Source organism: Apis cerana, linkage group LG10 (assembly GCF_029169275.1).
Source record: "Apis cerana isolate GH-2021 linkage group LG10, AcerK_1.0, whole genome shotgun sequence".
NCBI classification, from domain to species: domain Eukaryota; kingdom Metazoa; phylum Arthropoda; class Insecta; order Hymenoptera; family Apidae; genus Apis; species Apis cerana.
This window is the reverse complement of record NC_083861.1, coordinates 12,289,562-12,307,547: the sequence shown is the minus strand read 5'-3', so window position 1 is coordinate 12,307,547 and position 17,986 is coordinate 12,289,562. Positions and strand designations below refer to the sequence as shown.

The 17,986-nt window shown below is 39.0% G+C and overlaps 1 protein-coding gene and 1 long non-coding RNA gene across 2 annotated transcripts in view; one reads left to right on the top strand and one right to left on the bottom strand.

Annotated features, from left to right (window-relative positions):
* Positions 1 to 17,986, bottom strand: part of LOC107993988 (neurotrimin-like) — a 171,424-nt gene that overhangs the window by 94,332 nt on the left and 59,106 nt on the right. The gene's annotated exons all lie outside the window — the stretch shown is intronic.
* On the top strand, positions 11,394 to 12,826 carry LOC133666809 (uncharacterized). The gene is made up of 2 exons (XR_009831496.1): positions 11,394 to 11,630; positions 11,797 to 12,826. It is a non-coding gene; the product is annotated as an uncharacterized LOC133666809 (long non-coding RNA).

Below are 17,986 nucleotides of genomic sequence, written 5' to 3'. Positions count from 1 at the left end.
AACTGAAAAATATTTTGTTTAACAAGATCAATCAAATTTGAATAAATATCAATTATACAACAATTTAAAAATTTATAAATAAAAATTAAATAAAACAAAAAAATTTCCAACAAGTAAAAGAAATTTAATATAAATATTAAGTGAATCAAAAAAAAAAAGCAAAAATATAACAAAATAAAACACATAACATAACATCAAATCTATTTGACAATATAATGTGAAAAAATTATATTAATAATAATTAAATATTATATAATAATACTAATAATAATACATATATAATAATATATAAATTTAACATATAAATTAAAAATGTATTCAAAAAGTTTAAGACATGCAAAAGAAATTTTAATACATATGTTAATTGGACATGTTAATAAAAATATATATAAAAAATCTTAATTAAATATTATAATTTTAACATAAATCTTAATTGAACTGAAAAAAATATATATAATAATTTAACATTTAACTTTTAAATGTGAAAACTAGAACATGTGAGAGAAAACTTTGTAATATATATTCTATAATATGTAAATATTTTAATATATAAATAATGAATAAATATAAAGACATAAAAAAGGAGATATAATATAAAAATATTACCAATTATCTATTTCTAAAAAAATTTTTAGAAAATTAAAAGCATAGAAGAAAATTTTAACCTAAAAGTTAAAGAAATCTAAAAAAAAAAATAAATAAAACAAAAAACTTCATAAATTAATAATATTAACTGAAGAAAGACACAAAATTATATAATATAATTCACAGATTAAATTATCATTTAATTCAATAAATTTAAGAAGCTTTACAAAAGAAGAATTTATATTATAATATATGAACATGAACATGAAATATAAATAAAAATAAATATGAAAACATAATAAGAAAATGTCAACTAATATTTAATTAACTAATAATTAACTAACTAACTAACAAAAAAATCAACTATTATATATTTTTTATAATTAAAATATAAGAAAAAAATTTAATTTCAAAGTTAAAAGAAGAAATCTAAAAAAATTAAAATATAAAAGAGAAATTTAATATGCTAATATATAAAAAAAAAGTTTAACAAATCAGACATATGTAAAAAAGTAATTTAATATATGTAAGTAACAATTAACTAAATTTATTAAAGATACAACATATGTAGAAGGAATTTAATACTTTAATAAATATAAATAAATAATTATAAAAATATAAGAAGGAAATATAACATAAAAATACTAAAAACTAAAAGAAATTTTTAGAACATTAAAAGCATGAGAGAACAATTTAATCTAAAAGTTAAAGAAATATAAAAAAATTAAACTATAAAAAAAAACTTAATGTTAAATGTTAATTGAATGAGACAAAATGTGTATAAAAAAATAATTTAATAACAATGAAGCAAATTTAACAAATTTTATAACATATATAAAAGTTATAATTAATATAAAAATATAAAAATATAAAATAAAGTTATAATTAATATAATATAATATAAATTAATATAATATAAGTTAAAACATAAAGAAAAATTTAATATTCTAATAATTCTAAATAAATAAATGCAAAAAGATAAAAAGAAAATATAATATAAAACTATTATAAACTAATATAATTTTAGAAAATTGAAAATATAAAAGAAAAATTTAACCTAAAGATTATAAAAATCTAAGAAAATTAAACTATAAAAAAAAAACTTAACAAATGTTAACTGATTCAAAAAAGATACGTGTAAAAAAGTAGTTTAACATAACAATTAACTAAAGTTCATAAAATTGCAATATATGAAAAAAATTTAATACTGATTATAACTATATATCGATTAATAATGAATAAATGTAAAAACGAACAAAACAAATAAAGTAATAGATTATATAGATTATACAATAGAATAAACAAAGAAAAATCTACAATATAAAAATGAAATATAACCTTAAACTTTAATGATTATTTGTGCTTCATATTATATTCTTGAAAATTGTTGACGATTATAATATGTATATAATGAATAAGGTTATGAAAAATTTTTTATAAATAAATTATTTTTATATAAATCTTATATATATATAAATATAAAATGAGCTTTTGTTGAATAAATAGAATATTGTTTGATTAAAATATTTTAATGTTGTATTTAGGTTTGTTCAAAATCTTTTACAAAAACGAAAAATTTGAATCGTATTGATTAATAAAGTGTATTTAGAATCACGTGCATGTAAAATCGAGAAAATTAATTAAATGAATAAAATAACATATTGTAGGTAATAGACAAAATATTGTGTTATATGAAAATTTTATTTATTTTCTTTCTTTTTTTTTTTTTTGGTTATCAAAAGTTTAATCGTTTAGTAAAGATACATTAAAAAAGAATTTATTCAAAGATAAATAAATTTTTACGCAAAAAAGATGGAATGTCGTAGTTCTTCAATTCGCAGCAAACAATAAAACCTATTGGGAAATAATTATTATTATTCGATTATCGTCTCGTTGCTATAGATAATTATATTTCAATAATATATTTTATAAGAAATAATATGAGTTAATTGAACACGATTATATTTGGATTTATTTTATTAAAAAGATGAATAATATTCCCGTTTCTTAAATTTAAGAAGTACAAACTTTAAATTTTTTTTATTTTTTGAATCGTATAATTTTGTGTGTATATATTTGGATTATAGTACGCCTAGGTGGCGTAAAATATTATACTGTGATCTTTTTTGAAGTTGGTATTTTAGAACGCACGATATAAAATTTAGTAAGATATCACTATTCTCTATTTTTCCGTGATGATTATTATATTGATATAAGTTTTATACTTCTGAAACGTGTACGTAATTATAACACGTTAGATGGCACAAAAAATATTCTTCTAATATTTTTTCGATGGTTCAGAATACACGATATAATTTTTCGTAAGATATCATGTGCATTTTATTTCTCTCATGATTATCATATGTACGTAAACTATCGTACGTGAAACAAGGACTAGAAATAAACTTTTATTTTATAATTATTTCAAGAATTCATGATTAGCGCCATCTCTCGAGTGCTCTACTTTACCTTGCCGATTGAGAAGATGCGTTTGTTAGTCGAGAGATGATGCTGACGGTCAATTCTATTCTTTCCTCTACTATTCGTTCTCCTCATTTACATTAGTTTCATTTGCGAGAGATGGCGTTGATTTCCTAATTTTTACCGTATCTGTTCTTTCCCCCCTCTCTCTTTTTTTTTTTGCTCTCCTTAACAATATTTTACTCTACAAAATTTAAGCATCAAGAGAAAGTTTTATAATATATCGAAAATAAATTTCAAATTTTTCATATTAAAATTCTACAAAGATCGTTCGAAGTTTATTTAAATTAACAATTATCGTGGGAAAAAATTTAAATTTATATCGACTATTTTACAAAACGTAATTTTGCATTTTATGAAATTCATAGAGTAATTTTTATAACATTAAAATTAAACGCGTAAATAATAAGAATTCTACATATATATATATATATATATATATATTTTTATTTTAATTTATTTATTTTATTTTAAGAAAAAAAGGGGGAGAGAGAGAGAGAGAGAGAGAGAGAGAGAGAGAGATAACGTGTAAAAGATTTTAAATGGTGATTATAAAATTTTATTCGAAGATTAAATTTTAGAAAAGTGAAAAATTGATAATAAAAGTGATAAATATTGATGAACGGTAAATTCCTTTCGATTATATTTTCTGGCAAATCGTTGAAAAAACTAAAAGAAAAGGAGATGTATAGATTGGAAGTACTCTTGATGTCTCAAAAAGCGTTAGCTTTGATCGTACGAAGTTAAGGAGAAAATTTATCGGTGAAAGTTTCGTGAAATTCGCACTGCCTGCAGATATTTTTTTCGTTTAAAGTCTCGGATACGCAACGGCGAATATTTATAACTGGCAATCAATCAAATCGTATCGAACGTTTCGTTACTCGCAAGTCTTCTCCACGCTCGGGCTAAGGTGATCGTTCAACGCGTGAAAGTCGCGTTTTATCGTTTCGCTGTTTCCGCTCTTGCTTTTATCCTCTCTCTCTCTCTCTCTCTCTCAAGCCGATTGGTTTTTTTCTTCCCCTCTCGACGATTTCTGCAACTACGAGCGTAATGCGTTTGCATTGAATTTAACGATTGCGCATCGAGGTGAGCGCTCGCTTGTTCATCGGTTGCACTTACACGGTTGTGCATCGCATAAATTACCGAGGACATCCGTGCCATTTACAAAGCTGAGCCTTGATGAGTCAAATCGGCTGATTACCATATGTTTACCGAGTGTGTGCCGAGTTGTGAGACCGGCAGATCGCAATAATGTCGGATAAATTACAGGCCTGTACTTCATTCCATTCTGTTCGTAGGAAAAGGAAACAACGCTTATGAAGTTTTCACCGGGCCGTCGGCTCGTTAATCGACTCCACGCTCGTGTTACGTCCTCGCATCAATGTGTTAATCGAGGTACATCTCGCCGTTCACCGTCTCTACCGTTCTAAATTCTAACGATACGTACTAATCGCGTACGCCTGATGAAATATACCGCTGTTATATATCGAAAATATCGATAAATTATGCCACCTATTCGCGTAGGAACGATCGAATGGATAGATAGAGAGGGATAGAGAAAAAGGAACGTCGTAAAATATTAGGTCTTATTACGACGCGGTTGCTTTAACGACACATGGCGTAAAATGAAATAGCGCGTGATGAAACGTTGCATCTCCGAAACGAAAAGGAAAGAGCAACGACACTAGTCGCCGATGTTGTCGGTAGCGACGTTGGTTGGTAAAAAAGAAATGCTACAACTTATAAATCCGAAGCCAGTTGTTTACTTATATTTACGGGGAAGTACTCGAGGAGACAGTTTCCGTCATTTATTAGCGCCAACTTATCTCCGGCTGTTCGCCTCGTTCGTTTCGATTGGAAACGTGGAACACGCTGCCTCGATATAAATTACGATCGCTATCTCTGGCCTAGTCACCATCCATACTACTCAGATGCCCGTTCGGAATCCTGCTAATCCCGGGAGCGACTATCGATAACCAGGTTATATTTCGCGTGTCAACTCCCAGTTTCCTTTCAGATCTCGTTCATCGGTCATCGGCGAAACAATATCTCTGGACAGCTCGCGCTGAAATTTAATTCAATTCTCTCGTACGGCCAACGATTTTTCGACAAATACCGTCGATAAACAATTTCATCGTTTGTTATCTTAGTACACGCATTCGTTTATCGATCGATCGATTTCCCTCTCTAATTTCATCCTCCATCGAGCGCCAATCTTTCATTCGAATACGTGCTGTCCAAATATTCGTAATGAAATATTTCAATTTCATTTTCGACTTTTGTCACGAATTCGTAACGAAGAAGCGTGAAACGTGACGAAACGGGACGAGACAACGTACTCTCGAAACTAGAATATCGATTTGGTACGCGAGGTGTAATACGTTCCGAAAAGATTTAACGTAGCACCGTTTATTAGCTCCTCCTTATCTATCGCTGTTCATTCATTTAGATTGGAAATGCTGAACACGCGGGTCGAGTATAAATTACGATAGCTATCTGCTACCTTGTCACTATACGTAGTATTCCGAGAGTGAGTCGGAGCCCTACTAACCCAGCCAGCAAACTTTATCACGTGAAAATTTGTTATACGACGGACTTGATTTGCATACCGAGTCCTTTATTATTCTAATTACAGATTTCGAAAATTACTTTTCCCTCTCGATCGAATCGAGATCCCCATCTTTTTTTTTTTTCTCTCCATTATCGTTCGATCGTACAAACGATTTATAAATGCTTCTTTTCTTCTTTTTTTTTTTTGTTCCCATGCCTCTCTACCGGTATGTCGATACTTATTAGGTATCGACGTATATTCGTAGATCGATCCGCGTAACTTTGTTCGAATTGCAGAGAGCGAGGAAAGGATGATTGATTTTTTTGACGGTGCGAGTGAAAGGAAAGAAAATTGGAAGGAATATTAAAAAGGAAAGAGAGTGCAGCCGTTGAGGGGAGGAGGCGAAAAAATGGCGAAAGAGATCGATCGTGGCCGATTACACGATCCATTCTATCCGGTCGAACGAAACATCTTTTTGCCGATCTTTAGCGCCATCTTTTTCGTCGATAATTAATGCGAAACATTAATAACGATAACGTTGGCCAACGACAGCAACTATCCGGCAAATTTAATTTTTTGCACCACATTGTGCCGTCATCCCGACATGGTCGAACTGAATAATTTATAAAATCTGCGCGGAGGTCTACGGCCCGGTTCGGAAGTTGAAACGACGCCGCTTCGAGCCTCGAGGCCTTCGGCCTTTATAATTAGCCAACGAAACGAATCGCGCTTGACATCCATATCGACTACCTAACTCAAACCTGACTAACGAGCTTTCGTTTCCTTCCTACACACGTAAACACGGTATACACGGCTGACTACTAATAAATCTTCTAACCGTATCTTCGTCATTATCGGCAAACGTTTAACTTGAATGGGAGTCACGTGGTCGCGGCTTTCGTACATTCGTTCGTTAAAGTCACTTACTTGATTTATATTTCGTTAGGACTCGTTGAAACGTTGTGACAGTGTTATTCGATAAAACAAATGGTTATTCCTATTGAGCCGAGCCTAGCGTTTCCAACGGTTACGCTTCATAAACGATCAACGAAACGATCAACGATCACGCTTGAAAATTATATACGCGCGTGATTCAATCTCGAGAGATCTCGGAGATTTTCACCAGAATCTCCATCTTAAATCTTTGTCCGTTTTATTAATTTTGTTCGAGCGAAATGATATACACATATATATTCGTTAAACGCGCGATATCAAGAAAAAGAAAAGAAAAAATCTTCGATAGAATATTGTTTTTAATCGCAATAGTGCGTGTGGTAATTACGTATGCGCGTGTACGGTACACGTGTATTACAAAGTTGAAAATTACTTGGAAGGAAATACACTCGCGCCGTTATTACTTTCAACTCGTAATAAATTATAGCCGTGTATCATTGGCACTTTCGAGTTTATTACGTAATGCTCGTTTCGGTACACCGATCGCAGTCGTTATTATACGTGTATCTCGAAAAGCATTACCTTTTATCCACGCGTTACGTAACGAAAAACATTTTACTTTCTAATCTTATTATCGTCAGTTTGATGACGCTCGGTATCGTACGCGTGTATCGCGCACACACGTGCAACGAAATGGGTTGGGAAATGGCGACGAAATGAATTTCGAAGGATCGGTGGAACGATCGAGAAGGCGGATAGGCGATAGACGAGGAAGCGCGCGACGATGCGAGAAAAGAGAGAGAACGGGGTGCGATTATTATTTGCAAAAGATGGTATAAACGAGCGGTAGTAAGAGGGAGTAATGCGGGAGGAGAGTTGTTACTGACAGCAAACATGGCCGCCGCCACCGCGGGAGCCCGAGGCTAGCTCAACAACTTCTCTCTTACCGACGATGCACCACCACTACCACCACTACCATCACTACCGCCACCATCGCCACCACCACCATCACCACCACCACCACCACCACCACCACCTTTTTGCGAATCGCTCGAGCATTATTAATCGCTTGATGCGGATTTCAAACTTATTACGTCGGCTGACATGACAGACACGGCCCGAGGCACCTTATCTCTCTCCGTTCCTCGGCCACGAGCGCATCGCCAACGATCTTCCTTCCCTCGCTTCCGCTATTTCATTTGATGTCCGAACCAGCTGCTTGTCCAATTGCACGTTCGCTTGTTTGCTTATATACCGTTTCCAACTCGTAGCTTATATCGTTGCTTGCCGTTTTAGCGGTACCGTAATTTTTTCCGAAAATTACCATCATTTCGACCGAGGGAAATAACACGAACAGAAGACCTCGTGGAGCAAATGTACGGTGGGAACACCTGCGAGGTGCGAGTGTAACGCGTTTCCGTGCCTTGGATACGCTATCACGGTAATTAATCGCAATTGATACTCGCGTACGAGTGTTGATTACACGGTATAACGTGAAATTAACGTTCGCACGTTATAAGCTATCCTATGAGACGTATCCTATGATCACGACAGCGACGGTACAAGGAGCGCGTCGGTCGTTGTTTTCCCGATTCGTTCTCGCTACTGCGATTCAAGCTTATCATCTATCGTCAAAACAAGATATTATTCGCCGTTTATAATTTAATTCATCGCGTTTCAAAAATTGTTCGATTTTCGCGTGTTCGTTTACCGACCAAAGCAAGGTAGCAAGTAGAAACTTTCTCGAGCGCGCTACGAGATGGCGACACGAGCGGAGAAAAGAGCCTCTTTCCCGAATAATAATAATAATAATAATAATACTCACGATCGTCGCGAATGCGCGTGATTCGTTTTCTCGAGTTTAACGCGTCTATCTATCTATCTATCTATCGACGAAGGTATATTTACGAAAAGATTCCTCCGTGGAGAAAGATCGAAAACGAGGAAGAAAAAAAATGCCAATACCATTCTTTCGTGCGAATAATTCCTTTTTATAACTACTTTCACTACTTTATCGACAAAAAGGATCGATAATTGTCGGTTTATCGGTTAATGGAGTACAAATCGTCGAACAAAAGATCGAAACGAGCATTTACTCGCTCGCTCTACTCGCGTACTCGTAGAGCGGAAAAGGACAAATGGTTTTGGAATAATGAAACGAGCAGTAAGGCATCGAATCGATAGCGTGGAAGGAAATTGGGAAGAGAAATGATTAGGCTAAATCGAAGTGGCACGACAAGCGAGAAGTCATACTATGACTCGACAGGACAAAGCAGGATACGGGGGGAGAAGGAGGAGTCAGAGAGAGAAAGAGAGAGAGAGGGAGGGAGGGAGGGAGAGAGATTGAGCGAGTAGGGGACGTCCCAAGAGACGTGTTCGTAGCAAACGCCCACGAACGGTGACAGCCACCGAAGATTTATGACGCTATAAAATATCATTTGTATTTGATGTCAGAGCGAGGGCTTGATTAATGCACTGCCGGGCGCACAATGAATAACTGACGTGTTGTTATAGTAACATCAATCTGAAAGAAGCGCGGGGTGAGTCGGTATCGTGTTGATAAATTGCGTAGATTGAAGTTGCTGTTGCTGAGATACGATCGAGGCGAACCTTCTACGATTCAATCGTTAACGTTTCTTTCCCTTGATAGAATCGTCGTACGTTCTGTAAATCGATCCCGGTAACAGCGGTTTAACAGTTTAAGAGGGATAATCGAAATCGAAACGTAAACACGTTCGGACAACTGTTATGAAATCCCGCGAACGATGTTCGCGTCACGCGTTGTCACGAATGGTATATCGCGAGACGCGAAAGAGAAGTGCGATATATTCGGAAAAAGGAAGGAAGAGGAAAGGGAGAGAAAAATTAGGAATTATCGGTAGTTGGGAACGGCTTTACCGACGGAACGTTGTGCAAATCGATCGCGAGGAATCGGTGCGAAAATGTCGCCAAGTTCGCGATATCGACGAGAGCGGGGGAATCGCGTTCGGTTCGCCCCTTACAAAGCGATCATTAATCACTTACCAACAATGATTTTATTCGCGGCGAGCGGTCCGGGTGTAACGTACCGTGACGCACCCCGAACGTTGGGGAGACGATACATCACCGCGATATGTAATATCGCTTTCGCCTCGACGCGAAGAAGAAAGGGAACAGAAGAGAGGTGTCCCGGGCCGACGAGGTGGAGAGCCATCGACCGATCGGCCTGACCAGCGTCGATCGATCTTCTCGCGCGCGCGCCACTTTCGAACCGTGAAAACATTCGCGCCACGGAACGCCAACGAGAAACTATGAACCGTGAAAGAAGATTGATTTCTCGCGCGTATTGTATTCCCGTGATTTATGCATTTCCTATCCGCGCCACGTTGCGCCTATGTTCCGCGTCGATATCGATTTTTTTCCTTCCTTTTTTTCCCCTCCGTACCGAACGAAAGAGAAAGAGAGAATATCGAACGAGGTTGGAGAGGGAGGGGGAAAATATCGCTTATATCGGTCGTTGAAACGTCTCGTGTCGTCTCGACGTCGTCGTTCCTACGTGGAAAAATGAAAATGGTAAAAAGTTGGAGCGACACGGCGCGTACGCGTGGGTGATAATTCCGGGGAGTGGGGCGAAGAAGGTTAGAACGGAGAGGGGCTTTGCGCGAGGGGTACGAGTCGAAGGGGAAAATGACGGTAGGGAGAGGACGACGAGGATTTACGCGTGCAAGCCTGAACGCCCTTTATACGTCGTCGACGCCGTAATATATGACACCTATAGATCACAATTACGTGTAATGGCGCTCACTCTTGTATTCATGGCGATATTATTTCTGGTTGCCTTCCACGGTCGTCGTCGGCTCTACTCCCTCTCCCCTACCATCTTGTCCGTACGAGACTCGGGTCCGTACTATGCTAAGCAGCCGGTAATTCTAGTTTGATTTACTTTCCCGTCCACCCCGAAACTTTACAGCGCACTTTCAACCCTACCGGGAAAGTGATTACGACTCCGGATCGGCCGATAAGTCTTTTATGACCTTCCTGATGCGACTTGTGCATCTTTCCTCTCTCTCTCTCTCTCTCTTCCTTCGTTAATTTATCTCCTCTTTACATACAATCGGCTACCGACATGTATATATATATATATATAACTATGTATAAACTCGCGAACTCGATAAATTTATACAATTTTTTTACGCAAATTACGCGATTCCTTTATGCGTTTCGATCGAAATTAAACTGGTTATAATTTATATATACTCGTGCAACGTGAAAAACTTTTTTCAATCTCGATAAGATAACTTCGCTCTACACCACTCTATTACTAAAATTAAAACGTGTCATTTGTAAATAAGTTGGTCGCGGCGGGTAACTTACCCGGGTAAGATTCTATTTTACGAGATAACGCGTGTTGGACGTGTTAATTTAGAAAAATCGTTAATAGACTTTGAATATCCACAGCATTATCTCACAGCATCGAGTCGAGTCACGATGTAATTAGAGCCGAGGCACTCGGCGAAATCGCGAGATAGGATCTAATTGTTGGAAAAAATGTTGATTGGATCACCGACGGCGGGAAACATCGACGAACGAACGAATAATCGGGGTGAAAAGCGAAGAATCCGTTTATCCGAAATTATCCGAAATTCGTTGATTCGCCGGCGAACGGGCGAACGATATTAAAGACGTTAAAATTCGTCGGATCGAATCGGATCGCTTTATATCGGTGATGATAGTAATCGGAGCGACGTGGTAATTAGCAACGGGTTTAATTGGTTAAGGATTGTAAAAGAGAAGCGCGAAGGCGGAGTATGAAAAATTACGGTTTCGAGGTACGGAGCGGAAGACGAGGAGGGGCGAGGGTGGTCGGTGAATCACCGCGCGAGTGCATTAAGTGGGACGGTAATTGAGCGAAGCTTGGTGTGTCGAGGTGCTTCCGCAACGGCTACTCGAAACTCGCGTTTCAAGCAGCGCCAATGCCGCTACTTGTCGCCGTCCCCGGTGACACGTGTGCGCGTGCGAATAATAACCACCTACACGTTCGTACATCCCGGAGATAACTATTGTCGTCCCGGTCTCGGGGTGTAATGCTCTATTGTGAATTGGTCACAGTGACGTATCGCCTGTCGTCAGGAAAACGACGGTTAGTTTATTCCATTTCGAATACCGACTACTCCCGTCCTCGCTCGCTCTCTCTCTCTCTCTCTCCGCCATTCGCATTGGCGTCGAACTCGCGTATATTTCGTTACCGTCTTTTCTCCTCGATTGCTGCATGCCCGTTGTATTGAAATATTTTTTATATATTTTAGACGAGAGCCACGTCGGGAAAGGTGGATATGTACGTCGATCGGAAGTTGATCGAGAACGAAAGCGTTTGGTCGAAAAGGTTCGAGGATAGAGAGTAATGGTTCGATTATTGGACGAAAGGAGAGAAGAAGGAAAAAAAGTAAAAGGTCGATAGGTGCGGGTCGCTCGCATTTCCTGTAAATTGCGGATTTATCGGCGCTCGGGCGAAACGTTTCACCGCTCGCCGATGCTCGATAACGCCGCGGTGACAGCGGAATGTCCCGGCCAAAATGAATCCAGCGAGTACACGCGAGACGCATATGCGGGAAACGTATTCCCCTGTGTGTTTTGTTTTTCGCGGTCGTGGCTGGAATATCGGATATAGGCAGTGGCGTAGGGCGAAAGGAGGCCGACATGCCTCGAGGATTCGCGCCACGCAGCGCCGCGCCGCTCCACTCCCCCAGAAACAGGAAGACGTCTCCGCTGACGGTGTACCGGCGTTCGTTATCGTGACATTCCTACTAATGTAACCGTGTAACCTACGACGTATGAAGATGGACGGGTATGCGCGACGTCGCGCCACGCCGCACCGTGTTAAATATTCTTTCTGCGGGCATCCCATTCCCTACCCTACCCCGCGTTAAATATTCTTGCATATTCCGTAGACGCGACGCGCACGCGCGTTACCCGCGATTTTATCTTCGTTATCGCGATTCGACGAACGCGGTCCAAATCTCTCCCTTTCTCTTCGTAACGGGACAAGGATATTAAGCAAGGTTTTCATCGGTTTCTCCAAAATATATATATATATATATTTTATGCCTCGTGGATAGATCTTGATCGCCGTTCTATCCGATTATATTGCTGCGGCCTGATCGTAATTAATTGGCCGTTGTTATTAAATTATCGCCAACGATAATTATGAAAATTCATGGAAATAAATATTCATAAGGGAAAAGGCGCAAACGATCTTTGCGAACAGCTATCGAAAACGTTAAATGCTAAACGATGTAATTAATACGTATCGATCTAAAATAAAACGATGAGAAGAAATGGATACAATTTTTCTTCGCGAACCTTGTAATTATATCGTATAATTATATCGGTACTCTTGTTTATACGAGATGTATCGATAAATTCCAATTTCTTCCCTTCCTGTCTTCTTTCTTTTTCGAACGCGAAAAGAAAAAGTTCGCCGTAAATACATCTACGCGTTGAATTATACTTTGAATTATCTCAAAGTGCACGCATTGATGAGGTATTAAAAAAAAATACATATATATATATATATATTAATTTATCGCAAAATACACTACCGTCTAGCGAAACATAAATTATCATTTCTCTCTTAACCGGATTTACAGTGTTTTGTTTGATTCACACGTCGTGGTCGTTAATTTAATATCCAATTAAGCGTGTACTGGTTTCATTAAACTCGTATCGTGACCCATTAAGCGTAATTGCCCGATATTTATTTGAACGTTATTGACAAATGCGCGGGAATTTAGAATGCGAACGAAACGAATAAATTTCGTAAACTTGGTACAATTTCGTTCGTAAGACGATCGGTCGTGAAGAGAAAAGAGCACGTTGTTATTATTACCACTGTTATGGCGAGAAGAATTCGCTCGTGCGTTTTCAAAAAGAAAAAGATTTAGTCACACGACAGAAGAACAGAATTTAGGATAGAATACTCGGCGGTAGTTTCGATCCTGCAAGAAAGTCGCGCGGTTGCTGTTCGGCGATCGTTTGGAAATTTATCGGCGTGCGCTTACCTCTCTCGTTAACGAATACCGATAAACTTTCCGTTTCTCGATAATCAAGCCGTAAATCAGAAGTGAAAAATGATCGCGTAGCCGTGTAACGAAGCTAAAAAACAAAGTAGGTCGTGTCTACCTACCACTGATAATTGCATCGTCGCATTAATATACGTATCTAACGTAACGCAGTTGTTCGGCTCCGAAGACAAACGATCCAATCTGTTAAGAGTAGTGTGCCACCCCTTGATGCGTGCGCTTTCGCATCGCGGGGATTATATATATTCTCCGAGGTGAAAATTTATTATCCGCTAAAATACCTGTATATCGGTGCAAGAAAGCGGCTGTTGACTAGAAAAAGCCTGTGTTATTAATTCGCGTTAACTTAATAGCCGCAAGAGAGGGAAGGATGGAGAGCTAGGTTGGAAAGAAGGCGAAGAGGTGAGTAGAGGGGAGGGAGGGAGGGAGGGAGGGGAGAGAAGGGAAGGGAAGGGAGAGAGAGAGAGAGAGAGAGAGTGCGCGCGAGGCCGTAGGGGGGAATAAGGTCACGCCAGAAAGTGAGTAATGAAGGCGGTTTATCTCCGAGGAGTAACTAGCGGTGTTCGTGTAATGGGGGCATTCATCAACGCGATCTCGCATCGCCTTTCCGTTCGCGTTTCAGAGTCTCATGACGATTCGCGCTACGAACGGACGGTGAGAAACGGAGCTGAAACGATTTCTTTCTGGCCGCGTCGTTGGAAAAGCCCAACCGTCCTTCCCACTTTGCCACGTAAGATTAATGTCGTCGAACCGGAGTTTTCGCCGCCATTAATTTTTCCCCCGCGTTTATTAATTTTCCTCTCCTCCAGTCGTCGATATATGTGTGTGTGTGTATTCAACATCTTTGTCCAGTCCATCTTTCTCTTCTTCTTATCCCCCTCCCCTCTTGCCCGTTTTTTCCCCCCTTTTCTTTCTTATCTTTCTCACGAGTTCGCAGATATCGCGACACGCGTAACGACCCATCCATCCCATTTTTTCCCCGATCGATTCTGTTATCGCATCTGTATGTAACGCAACGCGAAAACGCATTGCCGGTATGCGACATGGAGCGGAATAACGGGAACGGTAACAATAACGAGAGCGAGAAGCATCAACCACGAACGAACGCGATATACACGCGCTGAGCACGCAACGAGCACACCGGCCAGCCATATTATTACCGTCTTTTCGCAGTCCGCGCCTCTGTAATTATGATTTTATTTTTATGGACATAAATTATACAGGCTGCCTAGCTGTGTCATTATACGGCATTTTAATTCAAGGTTGTAGACATAATGGTAACCCGCACCACGAACACGGAGAGCTGCTCACCTGCCTAGCGAGCAGAGGAGAGAAGAGAAGAGAAGAGAAGAGACGTGTGCACGCCACGGCGAGGAAAAGGGGGAGACGCGCGGCGCCCGCTTCGCCTCTCCTTCGCCGCCTCCTCCTTCTCCTCCTCTTCTAAGCTCCTGCGTTTATTTTCCCGTTTCCTTTCCATTCTCGTTTCCTCCGCTTTTCGACTCCGCTTCGACTCGTCGTCGTCGCCGTCGTCGTCGTCGATCCGCTTCTTTCTTTCCATTCCAATTATAACGTCATCGCCGTTCAGTTTGCGCGAAGTAATAAGTCTCGCGAAAATCTTCTTCCTCTCCGCTCCGTCGTATCGTTCGTGCGTTTTAAATTTTTTAAATCCAACTTGGAGAGAAAATGGGAACGAAAGAAAGGAGAAAAGGAGAATATTTCGGGGAACATATTACGCGATCGCGCGTTCGTTAAAACGTAGAGCAATAATATAACGAATAACGAACAACGAATGATTTGTAGCCGTAACGAAACTCGCGTGACCTCGAAAATTAAACGTTTCTTTTTTTTTTTTTTTCTTTCTCTTAATTAATTAACGTTAAACAAACGTTGTTGTTATTATTATTATTATTCTTTTTTTTTTCTATTTTTTAACGAGCGCGTTAAATTTCAAATTCGCGTAAATATTTAATCGAAAGAATAAATATCGTATTATTATAATTGATACGTAAAGCGGAAAATAATTCAGCAATAATTACGATATCTAATGGTAATCTCGCATCTCATATTCGAAAGAAAGTATAAATCAACTTTTAACGAAAACCAAGACGCGAGTGGAAAAGAAGATAACGATCTTTTTCGTACGGGCTGCATGTTTATCTCCATAATTTGCGAGTTTTTTGTACTTCCGTTTCCTCGTAACTCTAACAAGCGTGATCGCGAGTAACCGATTAAATCGGTGCGACGTTTTGCCCCCAACATAATTATACGAGTTTCTAGCGAACGTTGATTAATTATTCTCGCTCGCATCATCGCGAGAACTTCCGTCGTGAATTCGTCCAACAACTTTTTCCTCCTTTTTCTTTCTTCGCTCGATTCTTCTCTCTCTCTCTCTCTCTCTTCCTCTCGACGGTAGATATCTATCTCGGAAAGATTTATTTATTCGTACAGTTTGGTTAAAAAGAAGATAAATAGATGGATTATCTAAGGATAAGGACGTGAATGGGTGTAAATACGGAGCGAACATACGATGAAAATACAGCGAATTTTTTTACAGCGATTTATTTAATTTATTTCGAACGCAACGCGCACACGTGGTGTTTTCAACGATATCTCAAACACCTTCTCGTACGTGAAAATATATTTAGCGCCGTGCACGTGAATGATATTCCTCAAATATCGTATGACTGTAATTTAAGCGCAATTTTAAAAGGTAGTTAAAGTACACCGCTCCAGGCTGTTGCCGATTACGCCGAATAATTATGTATAGCGGCCCGTTGTTACGTTATTACGACCGTCGGAATTATACTTAATTTGTAGTCATAAGTATACCCTACTTTGGTTTACTTTTGACAGTAATTCGTACTTTCCTGGAACTGCCGCTCCTATTCCGAATAACGATAACGCCTCCCTAACGAATCCGGTAATTCATTTTATGCGAGCTCGAGGATCCAGATTAATATCTTTTAATACCGACTTTTGTCTCCCGCGTATATTTCCTTTCTTTCGTTTCGATTCAATCCGAAGGAAACGAAACGAAACCACTTTGCTTCGATCGTATCCTCGTTGACGGAAACAAAGGAATACTCGTAAATAACGAACACGTGAAAATAGAATGGAAACGAATTGGAAAATGGGATGGACGAAGGGAGAGAAAGAGAGAGATGGTCGGAGAGCGGTAGATATTATTAATATATAAAACCGGAGCGAGCCGGTGGTGACGGTTGTTCCCTGAAAAATGATCATCGATCCTGGGAGTGGAGAGAGAGAGAGAGAAAGGGAGAGGGAGAGGGAGATGGAACGAAATCGGGGGTTGGTTCGCTTTTTGTCGATGAATGGGACAAGGATCAACACGTACGGTAGTCGGTAATACTGGATGTTGCGAACGGCCGGCAGAGTGGCAAGCTGTCAGCCCGCCGCCGTACTGTCAGTCTCCTGTCTGGTTGCTGTCTATCTGTCATTCACTCGCTCAACCCACTCATTCGGACAACCCATCTCCCGGACTTTTTTCGCCTTCTCTCCTACCTCTTTTTTTTAATCTCTCTTTTTCGTGACTGATGTTCAAACTCGTTGGCCCCGTTACAACGCATCTGCCTGCGAAAATATTTTTTCGCCTCGTGCCCCACCCAATATCCAACCATATCCACCCGCGACGTCCTGCGAAATATTCATTCCGCCGACGATTCTCCTGCTCCTGCTTTACCTGCGCCGCCTTAATTATCCGATATATATATATACGTACGTATGAGAGAGAGGGGGGAGGGGGAAATTGAAAAGTTTCGATTCGCATATCGTGACAAATCGACGATTTAAACTCGGCCGGCGCGAATCCATTTTCGATCTTGGAATTATACACGTACGTATACAGGAGGCGCGTATAGGAGGAGGAGGGAATTAATTGGACGGTGATGATCGCGTTTCTCGCGGTATTTATCGCGGTGGTAAATGCACGTTGACGTTCGCGTTATCATCGATCGCGTAAATTAAACGGAAAACGAAACTGGCTTTTGTCTCTAGCGGGAAGAAATATGAAAATCGTGGGACGCGTGCAACGATACGTAAAACCTCGACCCCTTCACACGCTTACAGACAGTCGGGATATAAATCACGGGGATTTACGAGCCCCGGTTAAAAAGGGTAACGCAATATTTATAGTCATCTCGCACAGTTACATATAACAAATTGAACTTTTATATAAACGCGCTCACGTCCAAAGGCCTTATGGCAGGCACAGATTTTAATTATCGATATCGATTTATTGCCAATACATATTAATGCAGCGCCGAGCTACCTCACATGCCGGTGTTTATTCATATTGATGGAACCAGATTGAAACATAAACCGGATATGCAAACAACTACAGGTTTAATCGTTCGATAGTGGTCGATAAAAAAGAATAGAGAAAGAGGGAGAGAGGGAA